This window comes from Callithrix jacchus, chromosome 7 (assembly GCF_049354715.1).
Source record: "Callithrix jacchus isolate 240 chromosome 7, calJac240_pri, whole genome shotgun sequence".
In the NCBI taxonomy this organism is placed as follows: domain Eukaryota; kingdom Metazoa; phylum Chordata; class Mammalia; order Primates; family Cebidae; genus Callithrix; species Callithrix jacchus.
This window is the reverse complement of record NC_133508.1, coordinates 9567508-9582655: the sequence shown is the minus strand read 5'-3', so window position 1 is coordinate 9582655 and position 15148 is coordinate 9567508.

Genomic DNA, 15148 nt, shown 5'->3' with positions numbered 1-15148 from the left:
GTATTTAATAGCAAGGCAAAAAGATTACTCTAGAGAGTGGCTTCCGGGTGTAGAGACTCTGCAATAATTTATCAAGGAACTGACAGCATTCATAGCACCCTGTTACCATGTATATTTCTGACTTCATGTATATTGTCATGGTAATAGAGTGTATGACTTGGTCAGTTCTTTGATAGATTATAGCATGGCAAGGCGTTATTTGATGGTGGAAGATAAGGAGTGTGTTTACATTTTGATTTTTATGTGATATTACAACATAAATTTTCCTTTACGTATATTTTTTCTGGATAGCTCTATAGTTGGTTGCTAACTGGTGGTGAAAAGAAACTGGTGATAGTGTTACTACCTTTCCTTGGCCGGTTTAGAATAACGGTAACGAGCTGACCTTGGGAGGGCTTACTCCGCATGCGTATTCAGCTGAGACCTGTTTCGGTCATCCACATCTTTATATATGTTTGAAGGTATGAGGCTTCCAAGCAGAAGAAGCCTGCAGTTAATCTGCTCTCAACTGTGTCACCTTCTGTACTTCAGTGACCTGTCAGGGTCCTAAGGGAAAGGAGGGCTGCTTTCCCCGAGTGGAGGGCTCTGATTTCCAGCCTCCAGCAGCCTGCCCTCCACCACTCCTGGCACGGGAGCAGATGGGATGTGCGGGGTTCCCTCTGGGGCACCCACCCCTGCCGTCTCAGGATGGCTTCAGTTGCTTCTGTGTCAACGATTTTCTCCGAGGCCCTCTGCTGCACAGCATTACTTCCAATCACATGTGGCCGAGGCGTTTTCCCTTCATCTTGACCTTTTAGAAATGCCATATGATATGTTAACTGACACTGTGATTTTGGCTAGAGCAATTTATAATAGGTGTGTTCCTTTTCAACTTCTGCTTTCTCCAAGCATTACCTCTTACCCACTGGAGAGCTTTCCCTGGTCACGTGAGACTGCTGTCTGTGACACTAAAAAAGCAATGGTGACACTTTCAAGGTTGTTAAGAAGATTTCTGTGGAATAGAATACATAAGTATATTGGTGAGTGTTAAATATTAAAAAACAAACATATTGTGTAAAATCATTTACCATAAAGGAGAAGAAAGCAATTGATGTGATGTCCCCAGACCACCCAATGTGTGACCCAGTTCATTCGTGGACAGAGGTTTTGGATGGAGTCATGAGAAAGGAATAGCTTAATCAATGCTTTCGTAGGTCCTTCTGAAAGCTGAATTCATACCAATCCATTCTCTAGCAGGAGAGAGCAAGTCATGCATTTGAGCTCTCTTTTTTGATTTCTAGTTCAATATTAAAAAAAAAATACTTTTGTAGGAATCCTCTCTTGGCTTGACGACACTGGGGTTTATTCACTCCGATCATGGATTTCTCTCCACAGAGGAAAGTGTTCTTATGACCCATATTCCACCCTTTCCCACTGGTTTTCTATGCGAAACGTCACAGCTCACAGCCCCTAAAATATGAAAGTGCATAAGGAACTGCAGTAAGATCTGAAAATGAAGGGAGGAGTTATGTTTTGAACTGGAATTGAAAGCCATGTCCACAATTATTTAGATCCAGGTTAAATGTTAAGGAATTCCCTGATTGGGACTTTTTATAATTGAAGTGAATTAGACAAAAGTAGATTTCAGCTTAGAAAATAGCCTGTTGACTGCTCGTCAGTGAAACTACATTTAACGTGATGGATTAGAAGAGAAAGTCCCGAAGGGGGAAATACTAATGGGCTGGTTTGTAGTTGCAACCTGACATTCTAAAGACAAAGGAAAATGAAGTCAAATGGCCTACAGACAGTGGGGGTGTGGTTTTCAGCTATTGTCAACCTGCTAAGTGTTTATGCTTTTACTGTTTACCCTTTTCTCTTTCTGCTTTTTCTCTTAGGCATTTATCTGATTTCCTACTTTCCTTTCAGCCCCACCCTCCCCTTTCTCTCACTGAGCCCTTCTCAGACAGAGGCCTCAGTATTGATGTGGGATTGAGGATAATGGCAAAGATGGGATGAGACAGGGCTGGCATCTCTTTCTGGTGGAGGGAAGGTTGCGTCAGCCTCTCCTCTGTGTTCCCGGAGGCCATTCACGGCAAAGCACGTGATGTCTCACTATGAATCCAAAACAGAGGTAGGCAGAGGAGATTTACTCCTTTGGGTAATATATCCACTAAAAGGTCAGCCATATGCCATGTAGAGCAAGTTAAAAAAAAATAAAAAAAAAAAAATGTTGATTGGTCTAGTCGCCGCTGTTGTGACATGTGCAGATATTATTGACAGATTCATATACAAACCTCTAAGAGTTCCACTATAGAAAAAGCTCCTTTGGGCTGGGTGGGGTAGCTCATGTCTGCAATCCCAGCACTTTGGAAGGCCGAAGAAGAGGATCACTTGAGGCCAGGAGTTTGAGACCAGCGTGGCCAACGTGGTGAAACCTGTTTCAACTAAAAAAAATTAGCTGAAACATTATAAAATGCCTTTCTGACATGAGTGAAAAACATTATAAAAATTATTCAGAACCCAATTTTATTTGTCTTTCTTGAAAAGCAAATAAAACAAAATTGTGCTTCGACTCTTACCAGTGATTTCTCTGGGAAGGCCATGCCCCGCCAGAAGGTATGCCCATCCCACCTGAAGTCAGCAGTAGTCCCAGCTGCTGGGGAGGCTGAGGCAGGAGAATTGCCTGCAATCTAAGCACCTTGGAAGGCTGAGGCAAGAGGATTGCTTGAGGTCAGGAGTTTGAGACCAGCCTGGGAAATATGGTGAAACCCTGTCTTTACAAAAAATACAAGAAGTAGCCAGCCATAGTGGTGCACATGCCTGTGGTCCCAGCTGTTCGTGAGGCTGAGGCAGGAGGATGGTTTGAGCCTGGGAGGTGATCTTGAGACTGCAGTGAACCGTGATCATACTCTGCACTCCAGCATGGGCTACAGTGAGAGACCGTGTCTTAAAAAGAAAAACAAAGAAAGAAAAGAAAAGAAAAGAAAAGAGAGAGAAAGGATCAATGAGATGATAGCACTTTGACACACTTTTTTTTTCATGTACTTTTTAAAATTGCAGATAATTAGGAAACTAGGAAGAAATAGCAAAATTAAATAAAATAATTGCAAAATTGAATGAGAGTTAGCTTAGGAAGAATCAGAAGCACATAACCAAGACCCAAAGATGACTGAGCTGGACCTGGCACGGTGGCTCCTGCCTGTCATTCCAGCACATTGGGAGGCCGAGGCGGGTGCGTCATTTGAGGTCAGGCATTCCAGACCATCCTGGCCAACATGGGGAAAACCCATCTCTACTAAAAATACAAAAATTAGCTGGTGTGGTGGTGGGTGCCTGTCGTCCCAGCTACTTGGGAGGCTGAGGCAGGAGAATCTCTTGAACCCGGGAGGGGGAGGCTGCAGTGAGCAGAGGTCATGCCACTGAGCTCCAGCCTCGGTGACAGAGCAAGGCTGTTTCAAACAAACAAAGAAACAAACTTAAATTAAAAAAAAACAACAACCCATTGAGCTAAAAGCATGTGTGGTTTAAGGGCTAACTGTTCCTATATAAAATATACAACTTTTGAAATCATATTCACACTTGCTGAGCCTTGGATTTCTTATCTATAAAATGGACTTAAAAATATCTATTTCATTGGCAGGACATGGTGGCTCATGCCTGTAATCTCAGCAGTTTGGGAGGCCCAGGGGGAATGATTGATTGAAGCTAGGTGTTTGAAATCAGCCGGGGCAACATTGCAAGACCTCATCTCTACTAAAAATTAAAAAATCAGCTGAGTATGGTGACACATGTCTGTAGTCAGCTATCCTAGAGGCTGAAGCAGGAGGATTGCTTGGGCCCAGGTTTTGGAGTCTGTAGTGAGCTATGATAGCACCATTGCATTCCAGCCTGGGCCCCAGAGTGAGATGCTGACTCTGTAAACACACACACACACACACACACACACACACACACACACACACACACTAATGTGTTCTATGCTCACTCCTTGGGTGATAGAATTATTTGTACCCCAAACTTCAGCATCATGTAATACACCCATGTAACAAATTTGCATACGTTCTCCTGTATCTAAAATAAAAGTGGAAGAAAACCCTAAAAAACTACTTTATAGAAGTGGTTCTATGAGAACATAGTGGGAACAAACATTTCAAATTATATCCCTATATGAATATAAGGCATCACTGCCATAACTTGGGAAAATAGTGTTTTAACTAGAAACACTGAACCTCCAAACAATGTAAACATTTAAATGAATATATTTCGAATCCATCTATGTGAAATGTATACACTTTTCAATAGTCATGTGATGACCATGTTATATAGAGACTTAGTTAGCTCAGTCATTACTTACTGAGTTCTCATTATATTCTTAACAATGTGCCAGTTTCTGTGTTGAGAAAAAAAGAAATGTACAATCCCAGTCAGGGTTTGGTGGCTCGTAGGTGTAAACCTAGCACTTTGGGAGGACAACGTGGCTGGATCCCTTGAGCCCAGGAGTTTGAGGCCAGCCTGGGCAACAGTGAGACCCAATTTCTACAAAAAGTACAAAAAAAAGTAGCCGGGCATAGTGGCACATGCCTGTGGTCCCAGCTACACAGGAAGTAGCTGAGGTAGGAAGATCTCTTGAACCTGGGATATTGAGGGTACAGTGGGCCACGACTGTGCCACTGCACTCCAGCCTGGGTGACAGAACAAGACCCTGTCTCAAACAAACCAACGAAACAGAACAAAACAAAACATGCTACACTGCCAGATCCTTTCCATAAGAAAATCAACAAATGAGTACACACGTACTTACGCATTCAAAATAATTTAAGTAATAAAACATTATATGAGAAAGTATACATTTCCCCTTTATTTATGAATACTGTCAACTTCAATACATGTCTGCTATAATTAGTCTCAATTTCTAAAATGGGGTCATTAGCTCCTGTGTGTGCTCTCACATTGGTGAGTCCAGCACCACACTTTCAGTTAAATGTGCTGCTGGGACACAGGACTCAGGTGCCCTGCCATCAAGCGATTTAGATGTCATGACTCAGCAGTCAACTCCCTTTAGCAGAACAGAGTCAAAGTGCAGTCTGTTTTAACTCTATTAGATTTCCTCTTCATTAGCTTATTTTCACACACAAAAAGTAGATCTGAAGAATAGTGCACAATTTAGATAACTTTGAAAGTTACATATCAGGTTTGGTGCAAAAGTACCAAAAATTGAGGTTGATTTTAACCGCAATTACTTTTGCACCAACCCAATGAAATGTTTGATCCCATGGCCATTGGAGAGTTGGGGCATCTTATTAGGATGTTGCTCAGAAGGCTGACCATTCTCTAGGCATCATAATCTTGAAAGAAGTGGTCGCACACTCACACAAAAGATATAAAAAAATCACAGGGTTGAGAAAGAAAATAAAAAAAAGAGGTGCTCACACAGCGTCTACTATTTGGGAATTAATTGACAGCAATGCGTAAAGGTCTGTGTGGCTGATTTGTTGCATTATTGTTTTTTAGTTTGAGAATGTATTAAGGTATCTAAGGAATATGTTGAGAAAAACTGGATTTTTTTGTTTGTTTGTTTGTTTGTTTGTTTTGGCAACCTATATTGTCAGTCATTGTAAGCACAAGTACATTGAGCAAACCATCAACACCTTCTGTGAGGTTCTCCACACACTTTGCAGGAGATGTTGGCTCGGGGATGGGTCATTGGGGTCCTTCACCAAGAGGGATGGCCTGACAGGACCTTTTCTAAAAGTTCTCTACGGAAAGTCCCTTTTCTGTTTACGACTCTTGATTCCTCTTTGCCCTGTTTTGTTTCACAGCAAAACAGAAGTATAAGCAGTGTTCTCATGACAGCAGCGCCACGCTGCTTCACAAACCTTTCATGATGACAGCTCCCTGGCCACTAGTTAACTTCTAAGTATTTAGGTTGGTGCAAAGTAATTGAAAGTAATTGTGGTTTTTGCCATTTAGAGTAATTGTTGCCATTTAAAGTAATGGCAAACACCACATTTACTTTTGAACCAACCTAACATTTAAAAGGGAAAACAGGAGTTTCTGGTTGTGTGAAATAATTAATAACACTTCACTGTAAATATTTTTCTCCGAGATTTCCTAGCACTGGATGAGTGGCCAGCCTCTGACTCAGCCTTTACTGACAGTTCAAAGTTAGTAGAAAATAACTTCTCAAGAACATAGAAACCAAATGGCATATGATTCCTAAGCAGAAATGAAGGGATTTTAATACAAAGCAGTTGATGTTCAGAGATCACTGGGACACAGTGTGATCCAGAATGGAAGTGGAGCTGGAGTTGTGTATGTGAGGATGGGGGAGAAATCCAGGATCTTGAGAGAAGGGGAGACGAGGTGGGGTGGCAGAACAAGCACATGCCAGGGAGGGCGAGCACACTGAGATATTCAGGGCAGGGGCGTTTTAGGGGCACAATAGCTGCCAGGCAGTAGATTGAGTACGGGGACTCCATGGGAAGCCGGAACACCAATTGGGAGTGACTACTGCCGTGCGCTTCATACAGGTGATGGAGGCTTGCCCTCGGGTGGTGCAGAAGGGGTCATGAGAAGCTGTTAGATTCAAGGTATATTGACATATTCTGTATCTCATTCTATTGATATTATATACATATCAATATCAATATGTATATGTCATTCTATTGATATATACATATCAATAGAATACATCTATGATATCTAATATAGAATATATCTCTATTGATACATATTGATATATTGATATATATATGTAGATATAGATATGTTCTGATGACTGTTTTTGTTGTTGTTGTTTGTTTGTTTATTTGAGGCAGGGTATCACTTTGAGGCTCAGGCTAGAGGGCAGCAGCACGATCTTGGCTCATTGCAGCCTCTACTTCCCGGGCTCAAGCGATTCTCCCACCTCGGCCTACAAAGTAGCTGGAGTTACAGGCACCCGCCATCACACCTGGCTAATTTTTGTACTTTTAGTGGAGACAAGGTTTCACCATGTTGAACAGACTGGCTTCGAACTCCTGGCCTCAGGTGATCCACCTGCCTTGGCCTCCCCAAAGTGCTGGGATTACAGGTGTGAGCCACTGAGCCCGCCTCTGCTGACCTGAGTAATGAGGTAACAGGCTGAGCTATTTCCTGAGATGAGAAAGACTGAGAATGTGGCAGCATTTGGGGAGGATGTCAAGAGTTAGATGTGGACCAGATCTTTAACTCTGTTAGATATCCAAGCAAAGGTGACCTATAAGTAGGAAAGGCATGTTGAGTGTTAGATGAAATAAGGCATACATATGATAGTGGACCCAAACTCAGGCCAAAAAAATTGGGATTAGGAATAAACATTCAGTCATCAGATTATGCACAGTCAGTCAAGAATTATTAATTTCTACCATGGCCAAAGACTCTCTTAAGCACCATGGGAGTAAATTAGGCAGCCCTAGAAATCAGCCTTGGAGGAAGACACAGATGGAAGCAATTCTGATAGCTGGAACGCTGAAACACGTTTTTAACAATAAAGTCAGCTCTACTGGTATAGAGGGGACAGAGAGAGAGAGAGGTCTTTTGATTTGAAAATACCCCTTGAAGTAGGATTTGGGATAAACCTAAAGGATTGTGAAGACTAAAGGATAAGGCTTTTTAAACAAACACATCACTTTAGCAACAGTGCACTGGAGGATGTGCTTGTGGAAGGGCAGGCAGGCTGATCGCGCAAGGATGTTGGGAGCAGAAGGTTTCCAATGGCAGAGTGGGCAGGAGAGGCAGACCAGGTGCCTGACAAGGACTTCGGCTTTAATTCCGAAATAACGAGGAACCAACGAAGCCTGATCACTGGGGGATTTCCATGCTCAGGTTGTCGTTTTGGGAAATTGAAAAGAAAAGATGGACCATCGTGAGGAAGACTCTAGAAATACCGGCCTCGTCTTTCCACCTGCATAGTCACTAGCGAATACTGTGGTTCAGAAACTGATTCTAAATCTGTATGTCGTTCTTCACGGCCCAGAAAGAGGAAAAACAGAAATCAGTAGAGGAGTTTCTGACTGAGTTATACAACAAAGCCTAGGAGGCTGAGGGGTTTGAAAGGAAGGAGAAGTGGCCAGCTCTGCCAAGTTAGGGTTGGGGAGATGGGGAAGAATCTCATGAAAGAGGAGACGGCAGTTCTCTGAGTGAGGTGGTCTGGAGAGAGAGGATATTTTGAAGCGTCCAGGAGAACCCAAGTCAAAGGTGTTACCACCCATGTCCCATACCATTAGATAAAGTATGATGATATCACAACAATTTAGGTCAGAGATTCTCTGAAATGAACCATTCCCCAGGGAACTTAAAAAAAAAAAAAAGGCACATAGTTTTGTCAATTTTTAGGCTTATTGACAGAAATGTATTAGCCATCACGCTCACTTATCTTTGCAATGACCCATGTAGTTTTCTGTTCTCTTTTCTTTCTTTTATTATTTGAGCCCAAGCATTGAATACACAGTTACTCTTAGACACAAACAGATTCAATTTTGTAGTGACAGCTGTGTATTTAAATTGCCAGTCTTCGTTTCTCTTCAGATTCTTTATCTGTAAAATTAGCAAAGTGGCAATCTTCCGTTATGGTCCCTGTGGGGATTGAAGTGATTAGGTGACCACATACCTTGAAAATAGAAATTGTTTTGAGAACATTATAGCCTGGGAGACTCACAGCTTCAGCCAAAATGGCCACAATAGGGTAATTTCCTTATTACTTTTCTTTAATGAACCCAAATCTCTTAGGCAAGATTAGGAAAAAAAAAAAAAGTGGGGGGAGAAAAGTGAGAACAGGCAACAGACTATAGTGATTTTTTTCTCTGCTTTAGTATTTACAAAAAACCTATGAAGAATTTAAAGAAGGAACAAATGTACACAGAGAGGTTAGGAATGCATGCAAGTCACACAGCTAATTAGCCCTGTGGGGATGGAAGGGGGAAGGATGGGGGAGTCGGAAATCAATTCACATCACTGTTCAAAACGCCATCCCCGCAGAGGTTCTCTGGAGCCAAGCGAGTCTTCCCATCAAGGAGGCATCTCTTAGATCCTTTTACAAAACGTGGTATCCGTTTGAATATCTCTCATATCTAAAGATTGATATTATTTACCTTACAAATCAGAGTTCTAACAAGATTTCATCCATTGGGAGTTCCACAGTGACTTCTGAACATGCCAGGTAAAGGTAAATTATTCTTCTCGGTTCAGGCTGACTTTCTCACTATCTCTTAAAATCTGTGTTGTTATGAACAAACGATCTTCTAAGGAATTTATGAGTCCTGAGCTATGAGGTTGTTAAAAGTGAATCACAGAGAAAGCATGCAAGCATCGGGCCCAAGTGCAGCAGATGGGGTCTAGGGTACCCGAAGAGGCCCTCGTAGGTCAGGGCTTAGTGTCTGTATACAAAAACATTCCTATGGAAAGGGACGGAGTAAACAGGAGGAAGCAAACCAGCCGTGTGTTATCGCTGAAGCTCTTCACTTCCAGAGGGAGAGTTTAGACTCCTGATGTCTCCCCAGCTTTCGACCACCAAAATGTGTATTCAGTTTTCTCAGTTTTGTTTGGAAATAAGTGAATGAAAAACAGCAGCAGCAACATCGGGGGAAATGGTTGCCACTGTCCTGAGCAATTCCTTTGGCTTGTTTATACCCAAGTGCAGCAGGTGGGCAGGAATGCCATGCCCTTTACACATTCATCCTGCCCAGGAATTCTTTTGGGGCCACTGTGACTCGGCACCAGCCTTTCTGCACATCTTGGTTCTTTTCGGCGTTTTCTAAACCATGAGGTTTTTTGTTTGTTTGTTTGTTTTTGTTTTTAATACCCATGTGTTCAGATTCTCTGTATTGCTTTTATCAATGAGGATTCTCAAAAGAAGCAAAATTCATGCAGGGTGATTCCAACGAGGCCCTCCTAGTGGAGACAACTCACAGAGTTAACTCTCAACTGAAAAAATAGTTACCATGTGCTGTCTGGGTCCAAAAGATCCTTCGTATTTGTACACTTAAAATATTTTAACGTTTTTCTTTCTTTCTTTCTTTTTTTTTTTTTTTGAAACGGAGTTTTGCTCTTGGTGTCCAGGCTGGAGTGCAGTGGTGCAATCTCGGCTCACTGCAACCTCTGCCTCCCAGGTTCAAGGGATTCTCCTGCCTCAGCCTCTTGAGTAGTTGGGAATACAGGCATGGTGCCTAGCTAATTTTGTATTTTTAGCAGAGGTGGGGTTTCTCCATGTTGGTCAGGCTGGTCTCCAACTCCTGACCTCAGGTGACCTGCCCACCTCAGCCTCCCAAAGTGCTAGAATTACAGGTGTGAGCCACCGTGCCCTGCTACTATTTTTAAGTTTTTCTGTAGGTAATTTATAGGTGTAAGAATAAAGGCATAATGAAACGTAACGTTTTAATTAGAGAAGAGGTTCCTGGTGGTCCTAGAGACCTATTTGTGGCAGGCAGACTTCTAAACAGCTGCCGATAACACCCGTCCCCTGGTATTCATAGAACCCTTGGGTGCCCCGGCCTCTGGAGAGTGGGTGGGACTTAGTGACTTGGTTCTCCCCAGTAGGACTCAGCAGAGGTGAGGGGTCTCATTTCAATTGTTAGGTTTCAAAACGTGAGGGCCCAGGTAGCAGGCATCATGGCCTACCTGAGCTGGTGCTTCATGAAGCAAGGTGCGATGGTGGAGAAAGCCCCCATGGAGAGGACAGGCAGGGACCTGAGGGCAGCCTCCAATCAACCACCTATGAGCAGCTGCGCCCGGCCAACAACCCCGTGGCTTGGAAGTGACCCCTTCCTGGCTGAGCTAAGTGGTGACCACAGCCCAGCCGCCGCTGGCTGCAGCCTATATAGAAGGTTCTGGCTGAGCCATGCTGGATCTCAGACCCAAAGAAACTGAGGTCATGAATGTATGTGTTTCTAAGCCAGTATGTTCTGCTACCATTTGTTATACAGTGATCGGTAATCAATTACTTTAGTCTTATTGAGACAAACCACATATAACAAACTTCAACCATTTCATGAATATAATTGTTTTCAATGGTATAGGTAGAATAATAAACATTAATAATCAACTTATAGAACACTTCCATCACCCCCAAAATTTCCTCCTCCTTCTTTCCTCAGCCCCTGCTAACATCAATCAAGGATTCTTGGGCTTAAGAAAATTCATCTAGAGCGTCGTGGTCTGAAAAGTTACCGTCTGCGATTTCACTTTCACATCCATTCTTACTTCATCCGAGACCAGAGAACTCATCTCTGCCTCTTTGCATCCATCTTCTGATTAATATGTGTGGATGGTTTTCCTCTGTCAGTTTTCTGCTTTGTCATTAATACAAAATAGAAAATTAAAAGTTCTGATTTCTCAGTGCTGATCAATGAGAACTATGACATTTTAAAAAGATGCTGGTGCCAGTCTTTTTCTGAATCTTCTCGGAAGACTGTGCGATCTTTGGAAAACGGAGTAAGAAGACTGGAAACTATTTCTTGTTTCACAGCTGCATCACCTCTAGGGCCTTCCATATAGCCTTTTTTAGCATTATTGGGAATAATCACTGAGTAGGGATGACTGATGATGATATAATCCCTCAGACTGAAAAAAAAATGAAACATTTTATCCCAGCACTTTGGGAGGCCGAGGCGGGTGGATCACGAGGTCAAGAGATCGAGATCATCCTGGTCAACAAGGTGAAACCCAACCTCTACTAAAAATACAAAAACTTAGCTGGGCATGGTGGCACGTGCCTGTAATCCCAGCTACTTGGGAGGCTGAGGCAGGAGAATTGCCTGAACCCAGGTGGTGGAGGTTTCGGTGAGCCAAGATCACGCCATTGCACTCCAGCCTGGTAACAATAGCGAAATTCTGTCTCAGAAAAAGAAAAGAAAAGAAAAAAAAAAGAAACATTTTAAGATGGGGAAAAGCAAGACATAATGTATCTTGATTTTCTTTCTCTCTTTCTCTTTCTTTCTTTCTCTCTCTCTCTCTTTCTTTCTTTCTTTTTTCTTTCTTTTTTTTTTTTCTTTCTTTCTTTCTTTTTTATTTTTGAGAAGGAGTTTTGCTCTTGTCACCCAGGCTGGAGTGCAATGGCGCGATCTCGGCTCACCGAAACCTCTGCCTCCTGGGTTCAGGCAATTCTCCTGCCTCAGCCTCCTGAGTAGCTGGGATTACAGGCACACACCACTATGCCCAGCTAATTATTATTATTATTTTTTTTTTGCATTTTTAGTAGAGACGGGGTTTCACCATGTTGACCAGGATGGTCTCGATCTCTTGACCTCGTGATCCACCCGCCTCGGCCTCCCAAAATGCTGGGATTACAGGTGTGAGCCACTGCGCCCTGCCCTGTATCTTGATTTTCTAACAGAATCCAGCACTTTGGGAGGCTGAGTGTACTTATATGACAATGAAAAGATTAAATGTTTTTATTCTGTTACAAAATTGGTAAATTTTTTTTTGTAACAGGTTCTCAATCTGTTGCCTAGGCTGGAGTGCAGTGGCACAATCACAGCTCACTGCAGCCTTGACCACTGGGCTTAAGGAATCTTTTCACCTCCACCTCCTGAGTAGCTGGGACCACTGGTGAGTGCCGCCATACCTGGCTCATTTTTAAATGATTTATAGAAACAGGGTTTCACTGTGCTGCGCAGGCTGGTCTTGAACTCCTAGACTCAAATGATGCACCTGCCTTTTGAGGCATCAAATGATGCTCACAGCCATGAGCCACCACAACTGATGAAAAAAATGTATTCTTTGTCCTTGCCTTTTTGAAGACCTCTAAGAACAAATAAAAATCATGAGCTACCATTTAAACTACTTTAAAAAATCTCAATAAATTAGACCTAGTTCCAGTGTCTCCTGCTGGTGAATATGATAAAGACATAGTGAGACCCCAGAGACCAGTGAGCGGGGCGCGACTGCACCCCAGGACCGAGGCCAACATAAAGACGTGAGTTAGTGAAGGAGCCGCAATGGGCAGTATCCTGAGAAAGGCCAGCAGGATCAGTGAACCCAGGAGGAATCCCGTTATCACTGTGAGGTGGTACCCAAGCAGGGAGGGCACAGGGGAGGACAACCTGAAGTCCCTCCTCCCTTCCAGAAATCTCTGCCATCTTCCCTCAGCCAAACTCAATCAGCAGTCACCTTCCAGGGCCAAGCAGGCAGAGAATGGGGCTGGGCAGGGACTGTGGAGAGTCACCTGCATGTGCTTCTGCCAATTTCCTTTAAATGTTGTGTACCTCAGGCATTTCCATTTTAGCACATATGGACACACATCGTTCTTTTAAGCTTCTCTAAACAGTTAATGGTGGATGACCCACATCAGGGAAGAACTCATGAAGGAGCTGGTATTCCCTCTGTGTCTAGGATTTTAGCATGTGTTGCTGCCTGTGAAGCAGAAATTGCACCTGAAAATGTAATGGACCAAATGAGTGTAGAAGATGAGACAAGGTGTGCTGTGTGGGCAGAGGTGGGCTGTCTAATTGGGCAGAGGAAGCGAGGCTTAAAGAGTGATGTGGGCTCAGGCGTGTTGGCTCACACCTGTGATCCCAGCACTTTGGGAGGCCGAAGCAGGCAGGTCACTTGAAGTCAGGAGTTCAAGACTAGCCTAGCCAATGTGGTGAAACCCCATCTCTACAAAAAATACAAAAATTGGCCAGGCAAAGTGGCATGCTCCTGTAGTCCCAGCTACTCAGGAGGGAGATGGAGGCTGCAGTGAGCTGAGACCGCACCATTACACTCCAGCTTGGGTGACAGAGTCAGACTCCATCTTAAAAAAAAAAAAAAGGTGACGTGGTGTGGCCAGGCTGCAGAAAGCATGGTGTGCCTCTTCCAGAATCTTGAATTTTTATCAGGAGAAAGGCTCATTACCACAAACTTCCTTTCATGGCTAGCACAAAATAGGTGTTTAACAAATGACCTTGTTGATGAAGGGATTAATGAACAAAATTTGCATTTGTTTGCTTAATTAGGTATATTTATTTAGGCATGTATTAATAGCAAAAAATTATCCAGATCTGAGGCAATGATCTGGATAATTTCAAGACAGAAAGCCTGATATTTAGCAAGCAGTTATTTTAGGTGTAAATAATCAATGAACTGAAGTAGATTCAATTAAATAATTGCTCAAATCTGTTTTGCCTCCTTAGACAAAGGGTAGACATACACTATACCACGTGTCATATTCTTTTTGTTCAAAATGCTAGTCAGTCTTTCCTTGAAATATCAACTTGACCTAAAATCATAATTCAATGTATCTTCATATAGAATTATTACTTTTTTAATCCACAGAATGATTTTCAACAGCGTTGATTGTGATGGTTTTGCATTTATGCTTTCCCTTACTTAACAGCCCAGTGAGATGGCTTCTGTCTTCGACTTTATGCATAATAGGAGAATTGTTACGAGAGAATTAAATCTGAGAGTATTTCCATCACTGGAAGAATTTCTCCTGTCAGCTTTTTGTCAACTACTTATAAAACTGCAGGAGAAAAATTATTCTTCAATATTCAGCTTTCATTATGCATTAATGCCTCTAATATTCTCCACTAAATGCCATAATTTCACACATGCCGCGTGTCACCTGGTGTATGTAAACATGGAATTATTTGGAGATTATTGCATAGTTCTATCAAAATGCCGACCAGAAAAAAAAATGACATCCAATATTCGCCCAGGGTTTAGACAAGACATTGTTGTTTGATGTGAAAGCATTCATAATTTGATCACAGAAGAGCATTTTTCAGTGATGCTCACAGATTGCCTGTAAGAGATAATTCCTCCCTTGTGGATGGGGTTCTGTCCCATGCCCTCCATGTGCCGCTGGTTTATCTGCAGGGGGAGAGATGCCCAAAGGTGACAGTGACCCACTGTGTCTTTCAGAACCCAAAGCAAGTTACTGCAAACCTCAGGCAGTTGAAGTGAATATCGACTAGCTCAAGAGGCTGTAAAAATGACCACCGTATCCATCCAAGTCTTTTTTTTCTCCTATCTCAGTCTTGAAATCGGGCATGGTTATGTTCAGTGTATGCCAGCTCAACCTGGGTGCCTATATTCACCATGAACTCTTGAATCGGATCCTCTGTGTTTTGCTGGGGAGTAGCTGTTCCCCACTTGACCTGCTTTGTTGCACAAAACCCTGTAGCTCACCTTTGCCTTCCCGTCTGTTTACTCTTCGTGTGGGGTTGTC